The sequence below is a fragment of the Patella vulgata genome, chromosome 5 (assembly GCF_932274485.2).
Source record: "Patella vulgata chromosome 5, xgPatVulg1.2, whole genome shotgun sequence".
NCBI classification, from domain to species: domain Eukaryota; kingdom Metazoa; phylum Mollusca; class Gastropoda; family Patellidae; genus Patella; species Patella vulgata.
The window spans coordinates 10,370,546-10,394,858 of NC_065883.2; the positions used below are offsets into that span (position 1 = coordinate 10,370,546).

General features: G+C 35.5%; 1 protein-coding gene across 4 annotated transcripts in view; it reads right to left on the minus strand.

Annotated features, from left to right (window-relative positions):
• The window catches only part of LOC126821938 (serine/threonine-protein phosphatase 6 regulatory ankyrin repeat subunit C), a 104,747-nt gene that overhangs the window by 59,485 nt on the left and 20,949 nt on the right, over window positions 1-24,313 (minus strand). The gene's annotated exons all lie outside the window — the stretch shown is intronic.

Sequence of the window (24,313 nt, forward strand, 5' to 3'; positions counted from 1 at the left end):
GAATATTGACACCAAACACTAGTACTTAATCAAAATTATCACGTCGTCCCATTTCCCCCAACAAAAATGGCCGCCATCTTGGAAATATCTTCACGAAGTGATGGAAAACGTCAGAAATATAGTCATTACCCCTGTCAATACCAATAGAGTGCCAAATCACAATTGACATGTCGATAACATTATAAATAACTTGAAAAACAGTAAGTTGGAATATTATCGCAAAATGGCTACCTTTCAAATAATGGCGACCTACTCAACATTGTTTTTTGTCATCAAACATCAAAACCTACAAACTAAAGCTTGTTCCACGATTTCTACCCGAGACTGGAGCTGGTGGATGAGGCCAAGTACCATCCCTATATATACAAAAAGGTCGTTGTAGTGTGGCGATAACAACCGCTTGAAGGTGGTGGGGAAGTGGCTGTAAATGAAATACTTGTTAAGAGACCCTCGTGGCATAGATTATGTTATCAACTGACTTCCAATCTGAATGTAGAACTAGCATGTGGAATGCTATTACGTTGGAAACATAAAGTATGTCATCACTTACACAACGACGTGGCCGGCTACTTTGACATCACTGCCACCAGTTCTTTCAATGGTGATAGCAATGATGTCATAGATGACGGGTCCCGTCGTCCTTTAAGTGATGATATGGTATATTTTGCTGAACGACTTCTGCCACACCCAGCTTGGGGTCAGTTGATAATATGCCACGAAGGTTTCTTAAAGCAAGTACATGTATTACTATTTCATTTGCAGTCCTTGTTTTTATTTCTTTGTATACTGCTTTATGTTTAATATCATATATTCCTGTGCTACTTTTTGATTTTTCAAAAGTTGTAAGTCTCACATTTTTAACTATTGTTAATTTTGTATCTATAATTGACAGACAACATAAACTGAAAGTCTCGATGGCGCCACCAAATCTTAAAATCAGACTGGAGTCCAAATGATGCAACACGATCGACCAAGTAAATGTGTTATTTTCCTCGAAAATCGATATTAGCTCAGCGATCAACTTGGATAAGGAATTTTCATGCTAAATGCCAAAAGCTAATAGATAGCAGAACTTTATCCAGAAACCTTTTCAGTAATGTGTTGAGAAAACGTCCTGCCACAAACGCCGGCCATCTTTGAAATCATACTCAACGCAGTATATCGTTTGATTATACCTAATCCTACTTAAGTCTGCAAATTTCTGTTCCAAATTATGACTGGCCAATAGTCCGATTAATAGCTAACTGCGTAACAATATAATTACGCTTTAAACAGAGCTACAAATTGGACCAAATATGTTTACATGAGGTTACGCCATGACTCACGATTTTATTATGCCCAAGTAACCAGTGCATAGCCCAATTAACTAATTGCGTGACAAACGAAACTATCAAAACGAATACAATGCAAGCCATACAGTTTGGAGACGAACAATACTTTCGCCGTTTATTTTAGCTTAAATCATTGTCCAAAGTTTTAGGGAAGACCCCAGATTAAACGAAGGACTGTCGTGTTGCTGTACTTGGGATAGATTTGATTGAACGTTAAGAATAGACACACTCCCTCAAAAGCTCAAGTATCAGAAGCCAATCCAGCAATGACCAGAGAGGGATTTCTCGGGCCAATGCTTCAGGAATATGCTTGGAAAACTGCTAAATGAGAGAACATACAATCTAATCTGCGCCCCGAAAACATATATTGACACAAAACACAACTACTAATCAAAATCAGCACATCGCCCAATTTTCCCGCCACAAATGGAAGCCATATTAGGAATATGCTAAATATATGTTAACATGTAATCAATTTTACACAAATTTAAACGGCAGAAATGGAATTTGTGCCCCCGAAAACATATATATAGACACTAAAGACGACTACTTAATCAATATCAGCATATCATTACATTTTCCCGCCACAAAATGGCCGCCATGTCGGAAATATGCAAATAGTTAAACATATGATCATGTTATACAGTTGTAAGTGACAGAAATGGAATTTGTGCCCCCAACAACGTAGATATTGACACCAAACAATACTACCCAATCAAAAGCAGCACATCGTCCGAGTTTCCAGCCGAAAATGGTCGCCATCTTGGAAATATCTTCATGAAGTGATGGAAAAAAATCAATCTGAAATATAGTCACGACCGCTGCTAATATTAATACATTGCCAAATCACCGTTGATATGTCGATAACATTATAAAAAAGGTGAAAATAAAAAAAAATAAGTTGGAATATTATCGCAAAATGGCTACCCTCAAATAATGGCCACGGATACTATGAAGATCTACCACGACAAAATGCCAACATTGGTTCTTTGTCATTAAACATTAAAAACTTCAAAATAACGCTTAATCCACGATTTCTTCCTGGAAAGCCGACGGGTGGGAATTATGTAACAAACCGAATCGGACTATTGTCACTTGTTCGGATTGGACAAAGAAGCAAAGTTCTGTGTAAAACATTGGACAAAGGAGCAATGATCTGTGTAAACCTTTGACAGCACAATAAAGATTCCATCACAGTTGCAAATGTAATTTGTGTATCTGTAAGTCCATTATGTATTTTTTAGGTCTTGTTAAAGGATCAATCTCGGATATATTCTTAGTAAATAAAACTGCTTATTCTGTGTGATGTGTAATTATCCCCCGCCTTTCGAAGAAAGCGGGGAACTATTAAAATGGGTTCGTCCGGCTGTCTGTCCGTCACAATATTTGGAACACAATAACTCTCCTTCTAATTGAGCTAGAATTTTCAAACTTGGTGTGGGTGTTTAATAGGTCAACAATGCCTTTATGGAGTTCGAAGATGAGCATTTTCTGCTTAGGGTCAGCAGAGATAAGCAATTTGATTGATTGATGCTTTGGGACACAACAACTTTAGTTCTAATTAAGTGAGTGACGAAACTTGGTGTATAGTTTCATTGTATCAATACCTTGACTAAGTTCGATAATGAGCATTTTCTGCAGAGCGATAAGCAACTTAATTGGTCGAGACTTCGGAACACAATAACTCTCCTTCTAATTGAGCTATAAAGTTCAAACTTAGTGTAGGTGTTTACTAGGTCTTTGCCTTGATGGAGTTCGAATATGTGCATTTTCTGCTTAGGGTAAGCAGAGATAAGCAATTTGATTGGTTGATGCTTTGGGACACAATAACTTTAGTTCTAATTACGTGAGAGTGATGAAAGTTGGTGTATAGTTTTATTACATTAATACCTTGACTAAGCTCGATAATGAGCATTTTCTGCTCAGGGTAAGCGGAGCGCTAAGCAATTTAATTGGTTGAGACTTTGGAACACAAATAACTCCCATTTTAATTGAACTAGAATGTTCACACTTGGAGTAGGTGTTTATTAGACGAATGTCTTGATGGAGTTCGATGATAAACATTGTCTGCTTACGGTAAGCAGAGATAAGCAATCTGGCTGGTTGATGCTTTAGGGCCAATAACTTTGGCTTTAATTAAGTGAGTGTGATGATACTCCGAGTAAAGATTTATTATATCATTACCTTGATTAAGTTCGATGATGAGAATTTTCTGCTTAGACTAAGGAGCGAAAAGCAATTTGATTGGTCAAGACTTTGGAACATAACAACTCTGGTTTTAATTAAGGTAGAATGTTTAAAATTGATGTACATGTTCATTAGCTGAATGTCTTGACTGAGTTCAATGATAGCTAAGCAGAGCTAAGACATTTCCTTGGTCGATGCTTTGGGAAAAGATAACTTTGATTCTATCTGATAGAGAGTGATGAAACTTAAAGTATAGTTGATAATCAATTTGATTGATTGATACTTTTGAAAAAAAATGAATGTGCGATTAATTAATATGTGTCATCTATTTATTTTGGGATTTCGGCGCGGGGGACATCAGCCTCATTGTTGGCTTGTTTTTATAGAATAAAACTGGTTATGCCGTGGAGGGTGTAAGTTTTATTGAATAAAACTGGTTATTATGTGTGGACTGCTCTTAGAAACCTGCATGCTAATACTGTACAACAATCTGACAATGTACGATATTTGTTAACGAAATACAAACGCGATTTTCACGTCGAGCGGGGTGGGGTGGGGGGTAATCTTGTCTGCTACTACTACCTTGATTGTTTATTCTTTGCTTTCACAAAAGTGATATTTCAGACACATAACACTCTCGGTATGTTTACAAATTTTATAATTTTGTGATTGTCAGTATCCCAGTTAATTTTATACGTTGTTCCTGGATATCTGGCAGATTTGCTTGACTGTGAACCATTTTGTTTAAATTGTCTTACGGAAGTTACTGTGGCTCAATGAGTTGGGCGCTGGCTCGCTAACTTAGAGATCCCGTTGTCGATCCCTGTGTTGGCCGCAAATGTTGGTCAGACTTTCCGGTTTGGTTCTCCATTGTCAGTGATGCAGGACGGGTGACTGGCAAGGTATCACATATAGTCGTTTGAATGGGACGAAAAACCGAAGTCTCTGACAGATTTTTCGTGAACCTAAACAAATCATTGACAGATCGTCCCTTGAGTAAGATAAGGTCGTAAGTGACAAAATCTGAAAAAATCACTTTTTGTTAAAAAAAAGAGACTAATAATACTATATCTATCTTACACTAGAAAATGGTCACAATAGAAGGTTTTTTAAGTGCATTATGGGTAATTAAGAAAAGGTCGTAAGTGTTGAAGTTCACCATAACTTCCCTGTAATAAGGTCGTAAGTGCATGTGTGAGTAAGATAAGGTCGTAAGTGAACACTGCGCATGTGCAATGGCGACTTCCTGTAAGGCTTAAAAAATGGCTGCCTTGAAGAACACAAAAGGTTTTATGAACTCTACACAGGCAGTAGCTGCAGTGCTTGATTCAGATACAGAATCTGATGCCGAAGACTCATTTGGTGATGAATATAGACCAAATGTGTCAGAATTAAATCAGGAATCAAGCAGTGAAGAAGGTATTTTTTTTAAATTTTAGCTTACTATGACATTTGAAGTCAAGGTCAATGAAGTCAGCCTTGATAAAATATATTCTTTTTTCTGAATTATGTCAAATTTGCATACGTGGGTGTGATTTATAGGAGTTCTCAAGCTTATATATTATATTCTTTAGGGTGATCGGGGACTAGGGTTTAGGGGATTAAGTAAACAAAAAAAATGGGGAGGGAGGGTATTAGTTTTATTTAAGTTCAGGTAAAGAATAAGAGATGACATTGTGATGGGGGTGTTGGTTAGTTTTATTAAAGTTTTGGTAATAAATACACTGGTTTAGTAAAATATTGCAATGAAATAGGGCATATTGGGGGGGGGGGGTGGTTAGTAAGTATGGGTAAAGAATAGAGCAGGTATTGCTTAGTCCTAAATTGAATGTTTCATCTTTATTTTACCGTCGTAAACTGTCCACATATAATTTGACTGGTTTATGATCTCGCCAGCCATGATGTGACCTGTTACATGTGGCACGAAGGTGTTGCCGGACGTGGAAGTTGTGAGATTTCAAGCAGTATCAGCAATTACCAATAGAGGTTAAGCGTGTAATTTTGTACTCAGATACATGCTCCGGTCAGAACCGGAATCAGTTTTTTACAGCCATGTGCTTACATGTTATTAAGGACTTAAACATAGATTGCATTGATCATCTGTATATGGAGTCCGGTCACAGTCAAATGGAGTGCGACTCATCACACTCGACCATCGAGTATGCTTTTAGAAAACAGGATGTTTACAGCCCTTTAGATTACTATCGTATCGTAGCCATGGCAAGACGTGAAAATCCATTTGAAGTAAGGCTCCTGTCTACCAAGGACATAACCGATTACAAAACATATAGTAGACAAATCATCCGAAATCGAAGCAAAGATGTGGACGGAAATACAATTCAGTGGTTAAAGTTGAAGTGGATGCGATATTTAAAATCATCCCCAGACACCGTTTACTTCAAGTATGATTATGATGCTGAATTTAAAGCTATGCGAGTAAACCAAGGTCTACGGATAGATTCAGATATTACTTTAAAACCCTTGTTTCAAGAGGCACCTCTTATCTCAAAGGCAAAGTATGATGATTTGAGGTTCCTATGCACCTCCTTAACAATACCTCGAGATTACCATTCTTTTTACGAGAAGCTCAATTTTGATGGCAAGATAGTTGATGCCCTGACTGAACCCGATGCAGACGAAACTGGCCCAGCTGATTCCGAATTTGAATAGTTATTAAATGTTATTACCTTTATGGTTATCTGTTAAAACATTTGAAATATATGTGAAATTTGTTTGTTAACATTTTTCTGTTAATAAACTAATGTTTTGACACTTGTAATCTTTTCGATGTAGGCCTATTGTTCAATAATAAAAGGTCGTAAGTGTTCCTAACTAGTTTCATTTTCTACAAGTATTGAGTAAAGTAAGGTCGTAAGTGAAATTTTGAGCAGAAAACACCCGAAAACCGGTGTGTGATATTTGCATGTTAAACTGTTAGAGGAGTTATGGTTAAGTGTTAAAAAGCTAAAAAAAATTTATTAAAACATCATTTAGTGATGTTATTTTGAAACCTTTAAATGCGATTATCTCGAAATGAAATAATTGTCACTTACGACCTTATCTTACTCAAGGCACGAGATGGAATTTGATATTGGATTATGCCGTAGTGCTGCTGTCTGGGCAAAATATTCCTAGCACACTGTATGGAGCCATCACAACGGTGCAGTAATAGACCCATTTCATTTCATTTCGAATCGTCTAAAATAGAAATGAAGCAAATATTTATGATTTCTTAAGTTTGTTTTTTTGTGTCCTTTCATTCTCTTAAAAAGGCTCATCTAAAGATTTTATAAAGACGATTGTCAGTGACAATGGCTTGTTTATATCCGGGACAGAGGATTTCGAATGTTGCGAGATTTCCAAGTCATAATATCTTTGCAAATGCTTAATGAATTACACAGTTCGTGGAGACTTTCATTGATAAACGATTGTTTAGAAAAACAATTGGACATTAATAGCCCAAAATCTCGGATGAGTTAGATTGTGGCATATGTCACCTCCCTTGATTGTATAAAGCATTGGGAAATTGCTACAATTGGAGTGAAATTGCTCGATATTTGCTGAGCTATTAACAAAAGATTTAATGTCGAATGTTATTAAAACCAGCGGCTGCCAGGCAGGATACGCCCACTTTTTGCAAGAGATGGATAGGGAACAAACTAAAAACAAAAACGATTTTTTGTACATCAGGGCCATAATCCAGAAAGTTATGGTCTGAAATGCGCAAATATCAAAAGCGACTGAGATATTTGGAATATAAAGATATATTTTAAGTTTCATCGAAATTGGATAAAAATTGTGACCTCTAGAGGGTCCATAACCTTTGTATTACATACTTATACACAATTTGCGTACAAAGAGCGGCCATTTTGTCGGGCAGTTTCATTTCGATTTTCCCGAAATTCCTGTACAACCTCCATTACGGTGGAATGGTGATATATCTAAACAATTTTTAAAATCGGAAAAAAATTGTGATCTCTAGAGAATCCACAAGCTGAAAATGCGATTTTTCGACCAATCAGGGGACATAATCCTGGAAGTTACGTTCGGATATGTGTTATTATCAAAAGGAACCAAGAAAAACATATATTTAAAGTTTCATCCAAATCGGATAAAAACTTTGGCCTCTAGAGTGTCCACAACCTTGATATCATATTTTTACACTATTTGCGTACAAGGGGCGGCCATTATACGTCCGTCAGTTTTGATCCGATTTTCACGAAATTCAAACTCAACCATATTAGTGTATAACTGTGATATATTCACACATTTTTTTTTAAATCGGATACAAATTGTGACCTCTAGAGGGACCACAAGCTAATAACGCGATTTATCGTACAATCAGGGGCCATAATTCAGGAAGTTACAATCCGGTATGCGTGAATATAAAAAGGAACAAAGACCTGTATGGTGGCCCATGGTCGCAATAGCGTTTTTGGGGTTATTTTTTGTATTTCATTTAAAATCATAAAAAATAAAGGTAAAAAAAAAGAAACATTTTTTTTCTTTTGTTTTACAAAATAAAAAAAAATCTTTTTAAAATTTAAGCAAAAAAAAAATCTTTTTAAATTAAAAAGAAAAAAAAAAATCTTTTTAATAAATCTTTTTAAATTAAAAAGAAAAAAAAAATCTTTTTAAAATTTAAGAAAAAAAAAAATCTTTTTAAAATAAAAAAAATCTATATAAAAAAAATTAATAAAATATTTAAGATTAAAAAAATCTATAAAAAAAATAAGTGAAATAGAAAAAATCAAAAAAAGAATTCTGCACGTGGCCCATCGTCGTAATAGTGTCTTGATTATCCAGACTCAGTATAAAATCAGCCTTTGACAGCTATCATTAGACTCGAGTGACCAGAAATACCTCGTGGCCCATTGCTGCTATAGTGTCTCGATTATCCTATGTGGCATAACTCGAGCGACAAGAAACGAGTTTGTAGTTATCTCCCCTTCCGAAAGGAAAAAGGTAAACAGACATCAACACGTGAAACACAATTTTTCCACCCATGACGTCTATGGACTTGGATATATGTATTTATACATATGCAAGTCAATAGAAATGTATAATTAATAGACTATAAAAGCCTAGCGTCATTTAGACTAGTTTATCCAGTCTAACTAGAACTAGGCCTACATACATAATAACGTTTGAAGTCATTGACTTTAATGACACCATTCGGCCTACTAGTGCGCAAGGCCTATTCTCCCCTCAAAAGGCTTATGTAATGTTTTTAAAACACTTGGTCTCCCTGAGGTTGAATTTCAAAAGTAATTAACAACTTTGAAACTAATCCTCGAAGTATAGGCCTACTACTACTAAGTAGCCGGGGGGGGGGGGGCGAATGGTTAGCACGTGCGCGCTGTATCATAAAGCCTGTCATATCATAAAGCCCGTCATTGAGTCAACTTGCGTGATTTCGAATCCCCGGTTGTACGTGACAAGGAGTAGGGTGATCTGTCAAACATCGTGGGTCTGTCGTTCAGATTATCCTGTGTGGGATCTATGAAGAACGTATGGTATAGACTCGAGCGACAAGTAACTAAAATCTATTAAAATTAAATTTTAAGTTACAATCGATCTTCGTGAAACGCATAAATTTAAAATTTCACTTTGATTTTAAAATCTATGTTAGTGATTTTAGCTTCAGTGTTTGTGAAACCCCTGCTCTCCCTGAGGTCATCGCTAGTCCCCCGCTACGACCACAGGAACGGGTAAGAGGTGCGAAAGTGCGATGGCGCACAACATCAATTTCAAAGACAAAATAGAGCATGATAGCCTACGTGGACTTCGTCTGGGGCCTGTTTTACTAAGATAAAATTCAAATTTTAGTATTTGATTGGATAATATTAGATTTATTTTAGTGCTTAGCCAATCAAAATTGAAGTATCTACAATTATGTTGACGTGAGATAACTACAGACTCGTTTCTTGTCGTTCGAGTTTATACGTTCTTCATAGATCCCACACATGTTAATCGAGATACTACTGCAACACTGGGCCACAAAATGTTTTCTGGTCGCTCTAGTCTAATGATAGCTGTATACTGGGTCTGGATACTCAAGACACTATTGCGACGATGGGCCACGTCGGGAATTATTTTTTATCTTTTCTTTTTCAATTTTTTTTTTTTTCATTTAATTTTTTTTTTAATATTATTTTTTTTTTTTTTTTTTTAAATATATTTTATTTTATTTTTTTATATATATATAGATTTTTTTTTTTCATTTTAAAAAGATTTTTTATTTTTAAATTTTAAAAAGATTTTTTTTTTGTAAATTTTTAAAAAGATTTTTTTTTTTAAATTTTAAAAGATTATTTTTTTTATTTTGTAAAAATAAAAAAAAAAATGTTTCTTTTTTTTTGTACTAATATTTTTATTATTTTAAATGAAATACCAAAAATAACCCCAAAAAACGCTATTGCGACCATGGGCCACCATAGACCTGTGATATATTCACACGTTTTTTTTAAATCAGAAAAAAAATATGACCTCTATAGGGACCACGAGCTCAAAACGCGATTTTTCGTACAATCAAGGGCCACAATTCAGGAAGTTACTATCCGATATTCGCGAATATCGACAGGAACCAAGATCTTTGGGTTATAAACATGCATTTCAAGTTTCATCAAAATCGGATTAAAATTGTGACCTCTTATATGTCCACAAGCTATACACGTGATTTTTCGTACAATCGGGGGCCATAATCCATGAAGTTATGGTCCGATACATGCCAATATCGAAAGGAACCGAGATCTTTGGGAGATAGACCTGTATTTCAAGTTTCGTCAAAATAGAATAAAGATTGTGAACTGTAGAGTGGCCACAAACAAATTGTGGACGGACGGCCGGACAAACAAAAGCAAAAGAGAATTCCTTCGACCTCATTTCGTCTTACTCCAGGTCCGTCGAAGATACGAATAGCCAAGTGATCACGCTTCAAGTTTGATTTGTAATTAATAACGCTGTAAAATGACCAATTTAATTACATTGGAAGGTTATAATGATCAAATAAAGTCTCGTTGGCAATAAAAACGACATGAAGTGTTAGAACTAGCGAGTATTGTGAAATGATAGACGAAATGTCTTGAACGTGAAAACAACATGGCTAGTGAGAAACCTATATACTGTAATATATTGTCACAGTAGTAAGACGTTTTATTTCAATCCCTTCAGGTGCCTGTGATCCATGTGTAAGATATCTTTCAGAATTTTCTTTTCGTCCACATTTCGATTTTTTCTCCACACAGTATTTATAGCCCAAGAGTTCCTTTGTAAAGTATCTTTGGGTACAGCCCACTTAACACAGTCGGTCAAATTCTTCTCTAAACATACAGAAAACCTTCACGGTTCACTGTCAGTTAATCGGAAAAAATTGCCTTTTAATCTATATTTTCTTCAGTATATTCATTAGCAACTAGTAGAACTTAGTCGGGATTTGCAATCACACCAATTCCACCTTCAATCTGTTGGCTAAAAAGGGTTGATTATTCGTCTAAGAGCTTATTACTATCCATTTTGTTTTTGCTTTCAATTCAATTGAACCTATATTTACTTCAAAATGGCGACACGGTATTTGGGGTATAAATATTGCATCCTCATGATTAGTTCAGTAATTTTTGTTATTTGGCGGAAACTATCGAACAATTATCCAATCATTGTTGACTTTTATTGAAAGAATCCATTTAATTTAAGGGTGATTAAAACTATGACGTTGTAGATTCATACTACGCGATGGTGAAAAGGCCACTTCGCATTGCCCGCTCTCACTAGGATGTTGCTAAAACGCGAACGAAACCATAGAGAAAACACCTGACTTTCATACATTATTTCTATAACCCCAATGTCATTCCGGATGTATACATTAAATATTGCAGAATCAACGTTATTTTTTCTTATCAATCCCATAGTTTTACCATAAATTCTTTATTTTAAACACACAGTACAAACTTATAAAATAATAAAAGTAATTTAAACTAGAACTTCTAAAGAGTACTGACGTGTTTTAATATGTCGCGTCACGCCTTGTCACTACAACATTCAAGTTATAACATAAATGATTGAGTATAGTAATATCCAATATCTAATAAAGTGGAAACACCTATTATTTTAAACTCTTACTAAAACCGGAAGTTATACTTCATGACCAAACTTTTTTTAATATTAATTGTTAGTAGATATTAGGGTCATGGAACGATTAGGTCACCATTTAGATGGTGAAAGGTCGAACAAACTTCAAAGAAAACCCGGAAGTAAACAAAATCGAAATTCAAAAATCGGCTCCCTAAGGATTGTTGCCATTTAGAGTAGTTTCAATACAAAATACGTTTTCGAAAATCGGAATTAAAATGGCTGCTGAATATCGATTTCAATGTTTTTTTTGTAAAATCCAATAATGCGACCAAGCGATTGAAAATGTTATGAAACAAGGTCTTTGAAAATGAAAGATAATATCTGAGGCTAACACCACCATATGTCATTTTATGTCTATTTTTAAAATGGAGAGAACTATTCATGTTCGGGAAAAATGAGAAACCCTTGGTAATTTCCGGAAGTTTCCAGAAGCCGTCACAAAAATGACCCAATTTATATTTAATAAATAGAGGCACGGAGACCAATCACATCCACGTTGGCACAATGTTTGCACCATGTACAGTTTTGACTAAATTCCACAATAAAATAATAATAAAAACACTTGTAGAAACACGTAAATATTTTAATGGTATATTGTAAACGTTTTCAATTGAGCAATAATTATGTGATCGGGAATTCTTACCTTTCCAATAAGTTGGAGTCGGACTTAACAATACGATTAAACGTGTATAACTGTCCTATTCAGTAAGAAAGAAGTCCACCCCGTGTCTGCAATCTTATGGTCGAATAACAGTTGAATGTAAGACTTTATACATTTCAAATCAGTCCACATAATATCGATAAAGGATAACCGTTGAACGCTGATAGTCATAAATGTGTTTTTTTTAGAATATGCGATCTACAATACACCATGTCAACTATAAATAGCCGTTACAATTTATATTTTTTACCTGTTCAATTAAAAAATTATGAATTAAAGTTATATTGTGTACGCGACCCTTTCTTTGTCAGTCCATACATTATTGTGATAACGCATTAAGGGAAGCAAGCTATTCGGGATTCGGCACTAAAATAAATCGGCCTACCTTGCATCCGGCCATTGCCTCGCTACCTCGGACCGTAGGGGTAAGTGAACGCTGGGTGGCCGACTAGCACGGAGACGATCGTTTGTCAAACGAGTAGGGTGTTGAAGGGTTGGTTGGAGTGCACGGGGCAGTCCTGTCCAGGAATCAACTGTTTTATTGCCGAATCCCGAATAACGAGCCAGACTGAACTATACCGAAAAAATCCGAAAAAAACGTTTTGATACTATATAGTTACCGAAAAACCTGAAAACTCCTAAATAATGAAAAATCAAAAATTACCGATAAAGCAACACTGATTACCGAGAGAAAAAACCCTAGTCCACACATAAAAATTGTTAAGTGGGTTATAGGTCAGACTAGACCACGCATAAACATTGTGGGGAAACTCTAGGTTACGCATGAAAATGGTGGACCCTCTAGGTGGGTACTGGGTTATGCTAGGCCACGCATAAATATAATGGGACACTCTAGGTTGGTCATGGATCACAATAGGGCCCTCTGAGGCACTGTAGGTGGGTTATGGGTCAGACTAGGTCACTTATAAAAATCATGGGCTATACTACTCTTGCTGGGTCATGGGTTAGAGTTTTTCAGACGACAATACATGAAGTGTAACACTATGTAAATAACTGCTTTTAATGATAATGTTTTAAATATTTTTTTTGTTGTTGGATCTAATGATTGGAGTCTTAGAACAGTTGAACACTGCAGACATGATTATATTCAATTAATACAGGACACAAAGTGTAAGACTTTTGTAGATTTTATTTGCTCTTTTAGTTAGTGGCATTATTTTAAGTAATATTTTCTAATATGCGCTTAAATCAAACGGAGTGAATGAGTGACAGATTGTTATATAAAAAAGAGTCATAATGTGGTAAACATTCAATCAATTTGATAACAGATATCTTTTGGGAAATTTCTACGATAAGTTTCCACTATCCATATAAGGGTGGGGCTCGACACCATTAGGCTAATTAACCAATCTCTATAATTATTTACATCATAATAACCAATTAGATAATTGAACCTCAAAACCCAACGCTACAAGACTATCATATCTTTGAGCAATCGTGAGACAGTAGCCTGATTCCAGAAGGGAAAAAGAGTCTGGCTGGATGGGGTTTGAGAGAACGACTTTATTATTGCAATCTATTTTAATGTATGCTTGTATCCAGCTATGATATATAAAATGTGAAAAGGGACTTTGCATTGTTATTCCTGGTAAGACAAACGTCTTAACGACTTGCATTGTTATTCCTGGTAAGACAAACGTCTTAACGACTTAGATAAGAAGAAGAGAATACACAACGTGAAGCGGGGGTCAAGACGACAAGTGAAAATACTAGACGAACACAAGGCTATTAAGATATGTAATAAGAAAATATGCATAGGTCATACGTAGGATTTGGCGACCGGTTTTTATTGTTGTCCACTCTCCACGTCTGACAGAAAGACCCATGGTGCTACAGAAGGCAACATTTCAAAACGCCAAGATCAAGTTTTTACCGCTACTGTGTGAAAATGATAAATTAAATATCATCAACAGAATCTTAAGGACATTTCTTAATTTGTATTCGTGCGAATGAAGGGGTCATTATGGAATATTAGAAAAAGAACTGGTAGTTCTCACTGTAATAGTTAAGAACTAAATAATGTAAAGGGATTATGCTAAACATTCGAGTCAGATTGCTTTACTCTAAACCAAGAAAACCTTATTTTAAAACCACTGTAGCCTCGATTGTCATTGTTGCCGCTGTCGCGTTAATTAACGAAGTCCCGAATCTCCATTTTTGCGTTAATTTGATAGCAGATATTTTTTTGTAAGCCAGAAAGTCTCAACAATGGCGAATATATAACACGTGCTCCAAATCAGTGGTGCCTCGCCAAACACGATAATATAACTTTCTTTGAATTTTGTCGACAGAATCTTCAATGTTGTTTATCGCTGGACCACGATTTCGGACCTTTCCTGCTTGATGGTGCAGGGTGGCAAAAGAACACTAAGCTTTTTTCAGAATGACCCACGAGAGCACCGGATGTTGGGTCAGATTACAAATTATTGCCCGTGTTTTTGAAGGAACACTATTATTAAGAGAGAGAGAGAGAGAGAGAGAGAGAGAGAGAAATGGGGTTTAACGACCACTCGACACAAACTAGGTCATTTCGGGACTAATATATGGTTTAATTTTATTTCAATAATTCGCTTGCGCGTAGGGGTCTTTAGCAGTGGGAGGAAACCGGAGGACTCGGAGAAAACCCACGAGGTTGGACAGGCGACCCTACTCCTTCGTACGTACAACCGGGAATTCGAAACCACGCCAGTTGACTCAATGACAGACTTTCTGATACAGCGCACGCGTGCTAACCATTCAGACATCCAACCCCCCACTATTATTAAGAACTCTACTTCAATTAATCAAACCTGGCAGCGTATACCCACCTTCATTTTAGTTTCCAGTCCACTGGTGCACACTTTAATGACATTCGTTTGGATTCATCTGAGCGTCCCGAGGATTTATACCAAAGACTCATGTCATTTATTGAGGATGAATTACTTAAAGCTAATGGTGATATATCACATCATGGTGACGTCCAAGTTCTTGATAAAGAACTCTCTCATCATTTTGGTATGGCTTCGCCTCATTCATCCTGATCTACCTCTAACAGTGATATGGAACAGAACTTAGTTCACGTACAATTGCCAGCTTCCCTAGATTCCCTTTTAGATGAAATACAATCCTCGTCAGAAGCTCAAGTTCTCTGTCCATCTACTAATGATTACAACAAGAGACCATACACGAGTACAAGACCTCCGTCTGCCAAGTCATGCAGGGGGGGTGGATGGCCGAATGGTTAGCGCGTGCGCGCTGTATCATAAGGTCTGTCAATGAGTCAACTGGCGTGGTTTCGATTTCCCGGTTTTACGTGACAAGGAGTAGGGTCACCTGTCACGTACAATTGCAGCAGAATTCCCTACGCTACCAAAGAACAAAACTATTTCGTGGCCAAAAACAGAAGAAGAAGCGCTACACGAGGGAATTTTTTTCCATCTTTCTTCAACAACTTAGTCCAAAAGTATAATCTAGAGTGAACTTACCTTGTACAACTTAGATACACTGAAAAAAAACTTGTGTTGGATCTCAACACAAGTACTTGTGTGAAAATTATTCTACACAAGTTATGTGTTGTTTTGCATTGCATTAACACAAACTTGTGTTCTTTTTAATGCATTAACACAAATCTTGTGTTTTTTCCATATAATTAACACAAGTAATGTGTACCGTCAACAAATATTTTTCTTTTTAAATTTGAACTCCATACAAAGTCTTAATCCGGGGGTCCACAAGTAAGAGAAAGGTATTTTTTACTCAGACAATATAGCCAGACAGACTTGAATGCTAATTGGTGTTAAGATGTCTGTAGTTAAAATAAAGTTGGGCCCAATAAACTGGTAGATCAAAGGCCTGTTGAGCGCTCATGCCCGGTGTGATTTTAACAATTGACTCCAAATGCGTTGACAAGAAAATAAGTAAAACTGTTATTGAATGTGATTGGTTGATAAAATCAACGTACTATAGGCTACATTTTGTCTGCGATATCATCTCGGTGGAAGCGGACATTAAATGAAGTTATTTCACACAATTAATTTAACATTTAACAACGAGCTGAAATGATTTTGGAGCAGTGATATGTTTGACAAATGTAAGCTAATGGTCACATAGAATACAAGACCGCAGGTTTGTGAATATTTATATAAAAAAAATAATACCATGTATGTAATTTAGCATCGATATTGTTTCTCTGTATAATATTAGTATTTCGTTTCCTTAAAAAAAACTCCAACAATTTAAACCGGAAGTTCATGTTTATAATATGGCGCGGTCAGGAACAAAATTTCGGCATGTTATTATCAAATCTGTTCAATTTTTCTGAAATCATGCTTAATTAACATTAGTTGTTCGGCGCTACGATGTTGTTCAAATACTTACATTACAGAATCACATTATGATTAAAGCAGAAACGGTTCGACTTGAACCAGCAGGTAAGAATCTGTTTTGAAATTATATCTTGGGAGGTTGGATTGGCGTTGGAGACCCGATTGGCGGCCATTTTGATTCTTGTTTCATGATTTTTTTTTATATTATAACGATTTTGCCAAGAGTAGACATAAACGCGGGCACAGACTAGAAAAAAATCTTTTTACACTTTTGTGTTAGTTGAATTGTAATCTAATTTATGTTTAAAAAAACAACTTTAAATCTAATAAGCAGACGGAAGATATGGACGAACAACAAGAAGAAGTTATGGAGGTCCCAACAACTGAACCTATGGAAGTAGAAGAATCGTTTACAGCCGAAACCCGATACGATGTGCCAGTTCCGGTCATGGAGTCCTCCATCTCAGACGATGCCGACGTTAGTGTCTTCTGCGACGAAGAACCCGTAGTGGTGTATCACTATAAACCTCAGAATGCCTCGTTCGGCATTTCAGTCCAAACGAGGCAAAAACGTGTCAAAATTTTTGCCCCGATTTTGCCTCGTTGTAACGAGGTAAAAAAAATACCTCGTTTCTCTGGAGTTCCAAAACGTGTTTTTTTTTAAATTGCCCTGTTTTTGGAACGAGGTATTTTGTTCAGAACGAGGCTGGGTAAAATTGCCTCGTTTACTAAACGAGGTATTTTATCCAAGATAATTATTAGCGGTATTTGCTGTCAACAAATAGAGCCATACAAATAATGTTCGGACCATCATGTGACCAATTGCAGATCTACAAATAAGATTATTTATTTGGGACATGATATTGTTCATAGTTATGGCTTACTACACTGGAGTTCTATTATGTATAATAAACGCTTCCCGAGCGAAACAAAACATAACAATGTCACGTGACAATATTACATATGGCGGATACAAGCGTTCTTTGATTACATGCTGTTTGGTTTGATTATTAAATAATACGGCAATCTGTATATATGGGAAAAGGAGAATGGATTTCCCCAAATCCAAAACTAGATGACTGGAATATTTATTGAATGGAAAGTAAATATTTTATAAACAAAAATATTCGGATTTGCAGTATCCTAGCTTGGATGGATTTGTGATTTGAATCTCGAACTCAGTGTTTTATACATTTTATTATAAAATTGTAATAAATGTTTTACATGAATGAATAAAATCTACAATTTAAAACAGTACAATTACATTGTGATTTGACGCTCTACAAATCACTAAGAGTATAACAATTGCTTGTTGAAAAAGCGTTAATAATATGTTTTTTTCCATTTATTATTTTTTAAAAATATATTCAAAAAGAATGCGTCTTTTACAGATTTCAATATAACCACAAATGGTTGATTGTTTTAATGCTAAGATAAGTATTAATGGTTTGTATTTGAAAATCAAATTATATTAGCGAAAAATAGTAAGATACATTATGTATATCTTAAAACACGCCCTTCTCAGTTACTACTTCGGCGAATATCATTTGATAATTTAGATGATCAGAATTAAACACCGTTTTGCTATGTTATTATTTTTTTATGATTGGGTGGGGGTATACTTAATTAGGGGATTGGATTGAAAGATTATAGCTACCATCTTATGGAGACATAATGTGTGGTGCATTTACGGTCTTATAAAGCTCTATTCTTACATAAGAAATTCTTGATTCGCACGGAAGTGTTTTAGCCGTGATCTTTTTAAGTCATGCTTATGCCAAGATCTGGGTAAGTGTTAATTTAACTAGATATCAGAAAAGTACCACGTTTTCATAAATGTACTCTTTAGATAAATTGTACAATATTTATCAGTTCACTAGTTACAATAAAATCATGCATTATAGCTATTTTTATTTATTTATCCCTGGTGCTTCAAATTCAATTTAGGGTGCCTCAACATATTTAAAAATATGTTTTAAGGCTTTAGGTCATTTTATTATATCTTTCTACCATAAATAATAGCCCGAATTTAGGTATACCAAAAGTTAAAGAAATATAAACAGTTTTTGAGTCATTCAGATATGACTGCCAAAATTGTCACCAACACACATGTCGTGTTTAGGCTAAAATCTAACCAGAAAAGTATTGTCAATACATAATAAAATATATACCTCGACTTAGTTCAATATAGAGATTAGCCGGTTGATTTGTTGATATAAACCATTGAATAATAGCGCCTAACAGGCAGCTGTGTTTAATTATGTTCTCCTGATTTTGATTGTTTCTGTGTGTTTGAAGTATATGTTTGTGATATGCGCTTAGAAACACTTCACGTGTAATGAAGCGCTATATAAATCGAACTATAATAATAATAATAATATTGCATTAATCAATTCCATTCCGCAATTGGTTTGTCTTAAACTCGTCATTTGTGTTCATGGGCATCAGGGTCGAGATGGCAACGTTATATGTTTTATTCGTCTAATTTACTATAAAACATCATTCGGTTTGCCTCACGGGTTAACGGCATATTAATAGCTTTATTCACTGAGATGGTTCCTTTACTTATAGTTTATTTTTCGAATTGCTTTTTGTATTTATTTAAATGGAAATATTAACAACATTCTATAAGTCAATCCACGAACATACCCAATTTCAATATTTGCGTGTTGACCTTTAACATCACACTTAGATCCTGTAGGCTTTGTGTCTTACAGTCAATACATGTCATGAAGAACTCTTTAGACTTAATTTCGTTTATAATACTTTACTCGTTTCTATTGAGTTGTTTAGCAGAAGTAATCCATGACAACAATATGTAGAGACGACTACGTAACAGAATAGGACGATTCAATGTTATTAAAATGACACAATGACAATTTTAATTTTATTACCAACCCTTTCACAATATTTGAATGAAATATCTCACACAGGGTGTTAATCTGTTTTCAGTTTCTATTCCAATTCAATAAAACATTTAAAACATTTAGTACATGTCTTGGCTTGATTCATTATTTACAATTTAATACGTTAATCGTGTATTTTAAATAATACAGTTCAAGAGATCAAAACATTTCCGAATTTATACATTCAACATTACACGTAGACCTAAATGTATTTTTCAAATACGTGTATAAACATTTATATGATATATATTTTAAACAGATATGCTATGACCAGAGTTGCCATTATCTTTATTATTCGACTGGAAAACTCCTGTCATTCACTCTGTCGTTCGACTGATCCATCATTCACGTTGTCATTTCCGAGTCTGAAATTTGGGGTATAGGGGTAGCTCGGACCGGGGAGTAACATAGGCCAGGTGGCGTTAGTCTACCACTTCCGGTTTCGGAGTTATGACCCCCGAGCGAAGCCGGGCATTCTTCTAGTATATAAATAAATATATAAATAAATCATCTTCATGGTCATCATCATGGTCATCATCATCGTCATCATCACTATTTAACACCAATCATCATCGCCTGACAATTACCTTATCTATTCAAAGCGCTTGTTTAGTTTTAAATACTTGTGAACTTTACTAAAACTCACTTTGTTGAACGGATTACTTTCGTTGGTATCGCCATATAGGAACGCTTTTGTATTTATGGATTTAAATGGGAGGGTATTTAATGTTGAGATACGCTGAGACGAATAATTTGGGCAGTGCAGAAAATAATGGTCGCTGTCTTCTTGAGTATGACCACAACTGCATGTCGGGATATGTGAAATATGCATTAAAAATCTATGGAAGTTTAGAGCACTTTTACAATTACGAAGTCTGGAATGTATAATCTGAAATTTACGTTCTCCATAGTAACATCTTACTGACATCAATAAATACAAAAATATGACTAAGTCGAAAGTCAACAAGACGGTATACAAGCCAAAATGCAAGTCGAAAATAAGAAATTATGAAAAAAAACGAGGGGCGCTATTATCGCAGTGTATTATTTCTTGATTTCCTATTTTCGAGTCGATTTTGGCTTGTATAGCGTTGCTGTCGCCTCACATTTTGTCGTAACTGCTACTTTTCGACTTTCGTGTTTTGGAGGGCGAAAAGTAGAAATTAAGAATGGTAGGCTTCTATAGTTAGGCGTTTGTATATATGACTGTATACTTGACACATGTACGACCTGAATGGCTGAATGGCCGGTAACCAAATATGTTATTGTGAGTGTTAAACGACATCGTAATTATTTTATATTTTGCAAAAAAAACAAACAACAAAAAACAAAACAAAAAAACACAAGCCGTGATTGCCATTACTACAATACGGATTACTAAATATACTTTGTGTTCAATTTTATATTTTAATACTGAATACAGGGCCGGACTATAAATGAACAAGGCGGATCCTTTTGGCTTATATTGAGTAATTATTGCAACGTGTTACAGTTGAAAGTTCCAAAGCATTTTCACATTCCATGTCCGATAAATTTAATCATCATGCAACTACTGATTGGTGGGTCGTCGAAACATTTAGATGCATACATCACAGCACCGTGGTTTAGACAACTTGCAATTGAACTAGTTTTATTGTTGTACACATAATGAAAGAAACTGTGTTATTTCACAGCTGAATTCTATGGTAAGAACCGTAGAACCACCTTGTAGGGAATAACTTTTAAACTTTAACACCCTATACACACTCTGCCAGCGGCATCTTTGACCCACACTCTCTTAACATTAATCCAAACTTTAAATCTTTCAACGGTTTAACAAGAAGGTGCTAAATATTTCCATTTAAATAAATACAAAAAGCAATTCGAAAAATAAACTATAAGTAAAGGAACCATCTCAGTGAATAAAGCTATTAATATGCCGTTAACCCGTGAGGCAAACCGAATGATGTTTTATAGTAAATTAGACGAATAAAACATATAACGTTGCCATCTCGACCCTGGTGCCCATGAACACAAATGACGAGTTTAAGACAAACCAATGGCGGAATGGAATTGATTAATGGAATAAAATATTTATTATGTATGGACACTAAGTTTTATGGTTAGACTTTAGCCTAAAAAACATGCGCGCTGATTACAATTTTGGCAGTCATATCTGAATGGCTCAAAAACTGGTTATATTTCTTTAACTTTTGGTATACTTAAATTGGGGCTATTATTTAATATATATATTGATCAACAGCGGCGATAAAAATCATTAGTCTCGACAATGACTAGTTGTCAGTGAAAGTCTCTCAGGGGAGCTGGCTTGAACGCCTCGTGTTCCTTAGCCTGAATAGTGAAGGAATGCGGGTCATTAAACCCCAATTTCATTTCATAAATCTCTCGGCTCAATAATGAGCTACTCGGGTTGGTTAGATCCACGCCTTAATGCACATATAACCAATAGAGAAATAGGTCAAATATGGCGACAATGATCAACTTGCTCTTCTTCTACTAAATTAAAGATTCGTGTGGAGATTCTGTCGATATAATCATATATTTATATCTGCTCTTTCATAAAATGGAGACGGTTAGTAAAATGGTCTTCTTTACGTTCCTAAATATCAGTATGACCTTAGTGAATACCACACGATTACGATCCGTTCCAGACTGATAACTTTACGTTCCTAAATATCAGTCTGACCGTAGTGAATACCGTACGATTACGATCCGTTCCATACTGATACCTTAATTATAGGCTAATTATAGAGCCTTCAATTTCAAACACATTTTTATTATCATATGCTCTTATTTTTTTTTTCATCATTATATGATTAACATTTCCTAAACTTTTTTTTAAATAATAGTCCATCTCTGCGACAACAAAAACGTAAATAAATGGAAGATAAAAGCAAGAAAGACAACCCTAATAAAGGAGTCAGGACTAAGACTAGTAATTATTTCCCCTTATTTCATGATGGACGAATGTAGTGCGAGTTATAAATAGACAATTTTTCCCTTAATTTTTTTCTCCCCTCTTCCTGCATTTTTGGGTTGACTTTTTGGTCTAGAATTGGAGAAAAGGGATCAAATTTGCAATTTCATAGCAGTTTTGGGTAATACTGATGATATTACAGCGGAGGGATAGGGGTGTAAAGTGTCTTTCTGCAGAGCAATCATTGTGTCGGAAGTGAGATTTTCACCCCTGTCAACTTCAAATCCGTGTAGCAAAAAATCTAAACGGTCAACCCCCTACAAAATTATGATGAGGAGATTGCCAAATATTGTCCCCATTGTGCCTTTAAAGATTGGAACCAACGGAATGTTGAGCAAAAAGCTACAGCCTGTGATGTTACAGTCATTTAACATTGAAGTCAATGGGCAAATAATTGCTAGTCTGAGTCCTGATGATATAAAGAAGCATGGCCGACTCGGGATGTTGATATTTTTTCAACGGCTTATTTCCTGAAGTTTTGAATGGAAAGTGTCAGAAATGGCAAGAATACTGCTTTTTTATTGCCCAGCAGTAAGTTTTTTGACTATTTGGTATCAAAATAGCCATGATTGGGGGTATCCGTTGGTTGAGTGTGAATTTTGGGTTGTAAATGTGTAACATTTTGTTCACAATGATATCAAAACATGGTTAGGTCTAAATATTAAGGCCAACTCAACTCCAGATTTGGTCTAAATTCACGAGATGTAAACAAGACTGACCCTAACCCAATACCCAGTCCTTACCCTAACCCTAACCCACAATCTTGTCAAAAAGCATGTAGCCTAGGCCTAAGCCAAGACCTAGTTCTGACCCTAGCCCAAACCCACAATTGTGTCAAAAAATCATGTGTCAAAAAATCATGTGCCCTACTCTAGCTGAGCTTGCCGCCAAAGAAACAAATAATATACAATCAGCACATAAAACCAAAATTTGTGGCCATCCAAGATGTCAAACATGCAAAATCTTAAACATATCCGACCATTTCCATAACAAAACATCTGGCACAAAATTCCCAATATTAGACCAACTTTCATGCAGTAGTTCAAACATAATTTATCTAATCTCATGCAGAAAATGTGACAAGCAATACGTAGGGGAGACTCAAAATGCACTTAGGGAAAGAATTAACGGTCATCGGTCTGACATAGTCACCAAAAAAGACAAACCTGTCTCAATTCATTTCAACCAACCAAATCATGACATTTCAGATCTCATTGTCACGCCAATAGAAAAAACCAAGAGCGACTTTGAAACTTCAGAAGAAATTAAAACGTTTAGGCTAACAAGAGAAAAATTCTGGATTGACAAATTGAAAACAACAGCCCCCCTAGGTTTGAATATTTTCATACGGCTAGCGCAATAGCTCCTTTTGTAGTTCCATTTAGCGCAACAGCAGCAAGTGCGTCCAAAATCATCAGAAAACACTATACTGATCTCCAAGAAAATCACCTGAAAATATTCACACAGAAACTTATAATTGCATATTCTAAAAATAAAAATCTGAACGACATCCTAGTGCACAGTAAATTAGATTAAATAAGACCAGTCTCCACCCTGACCCAAAACAAACCATATATCAAATCCTATGCCTAACCGTTAGTAATTAAAATCAATTAGATATAAGAATCCCTAGCCGTAACCCGGTGCTGTGGAACAAACACGATTTTTTTAGAAAATCCAATCCCGAGAGCCTCAAATTTATTTTCTTTTTTCTTCAGAAACAATAATACCAGAATACCAGAAGCACCACCCAAGGAAGACCATCAGCGCCACCAACACCAATAAACAGTGAAATC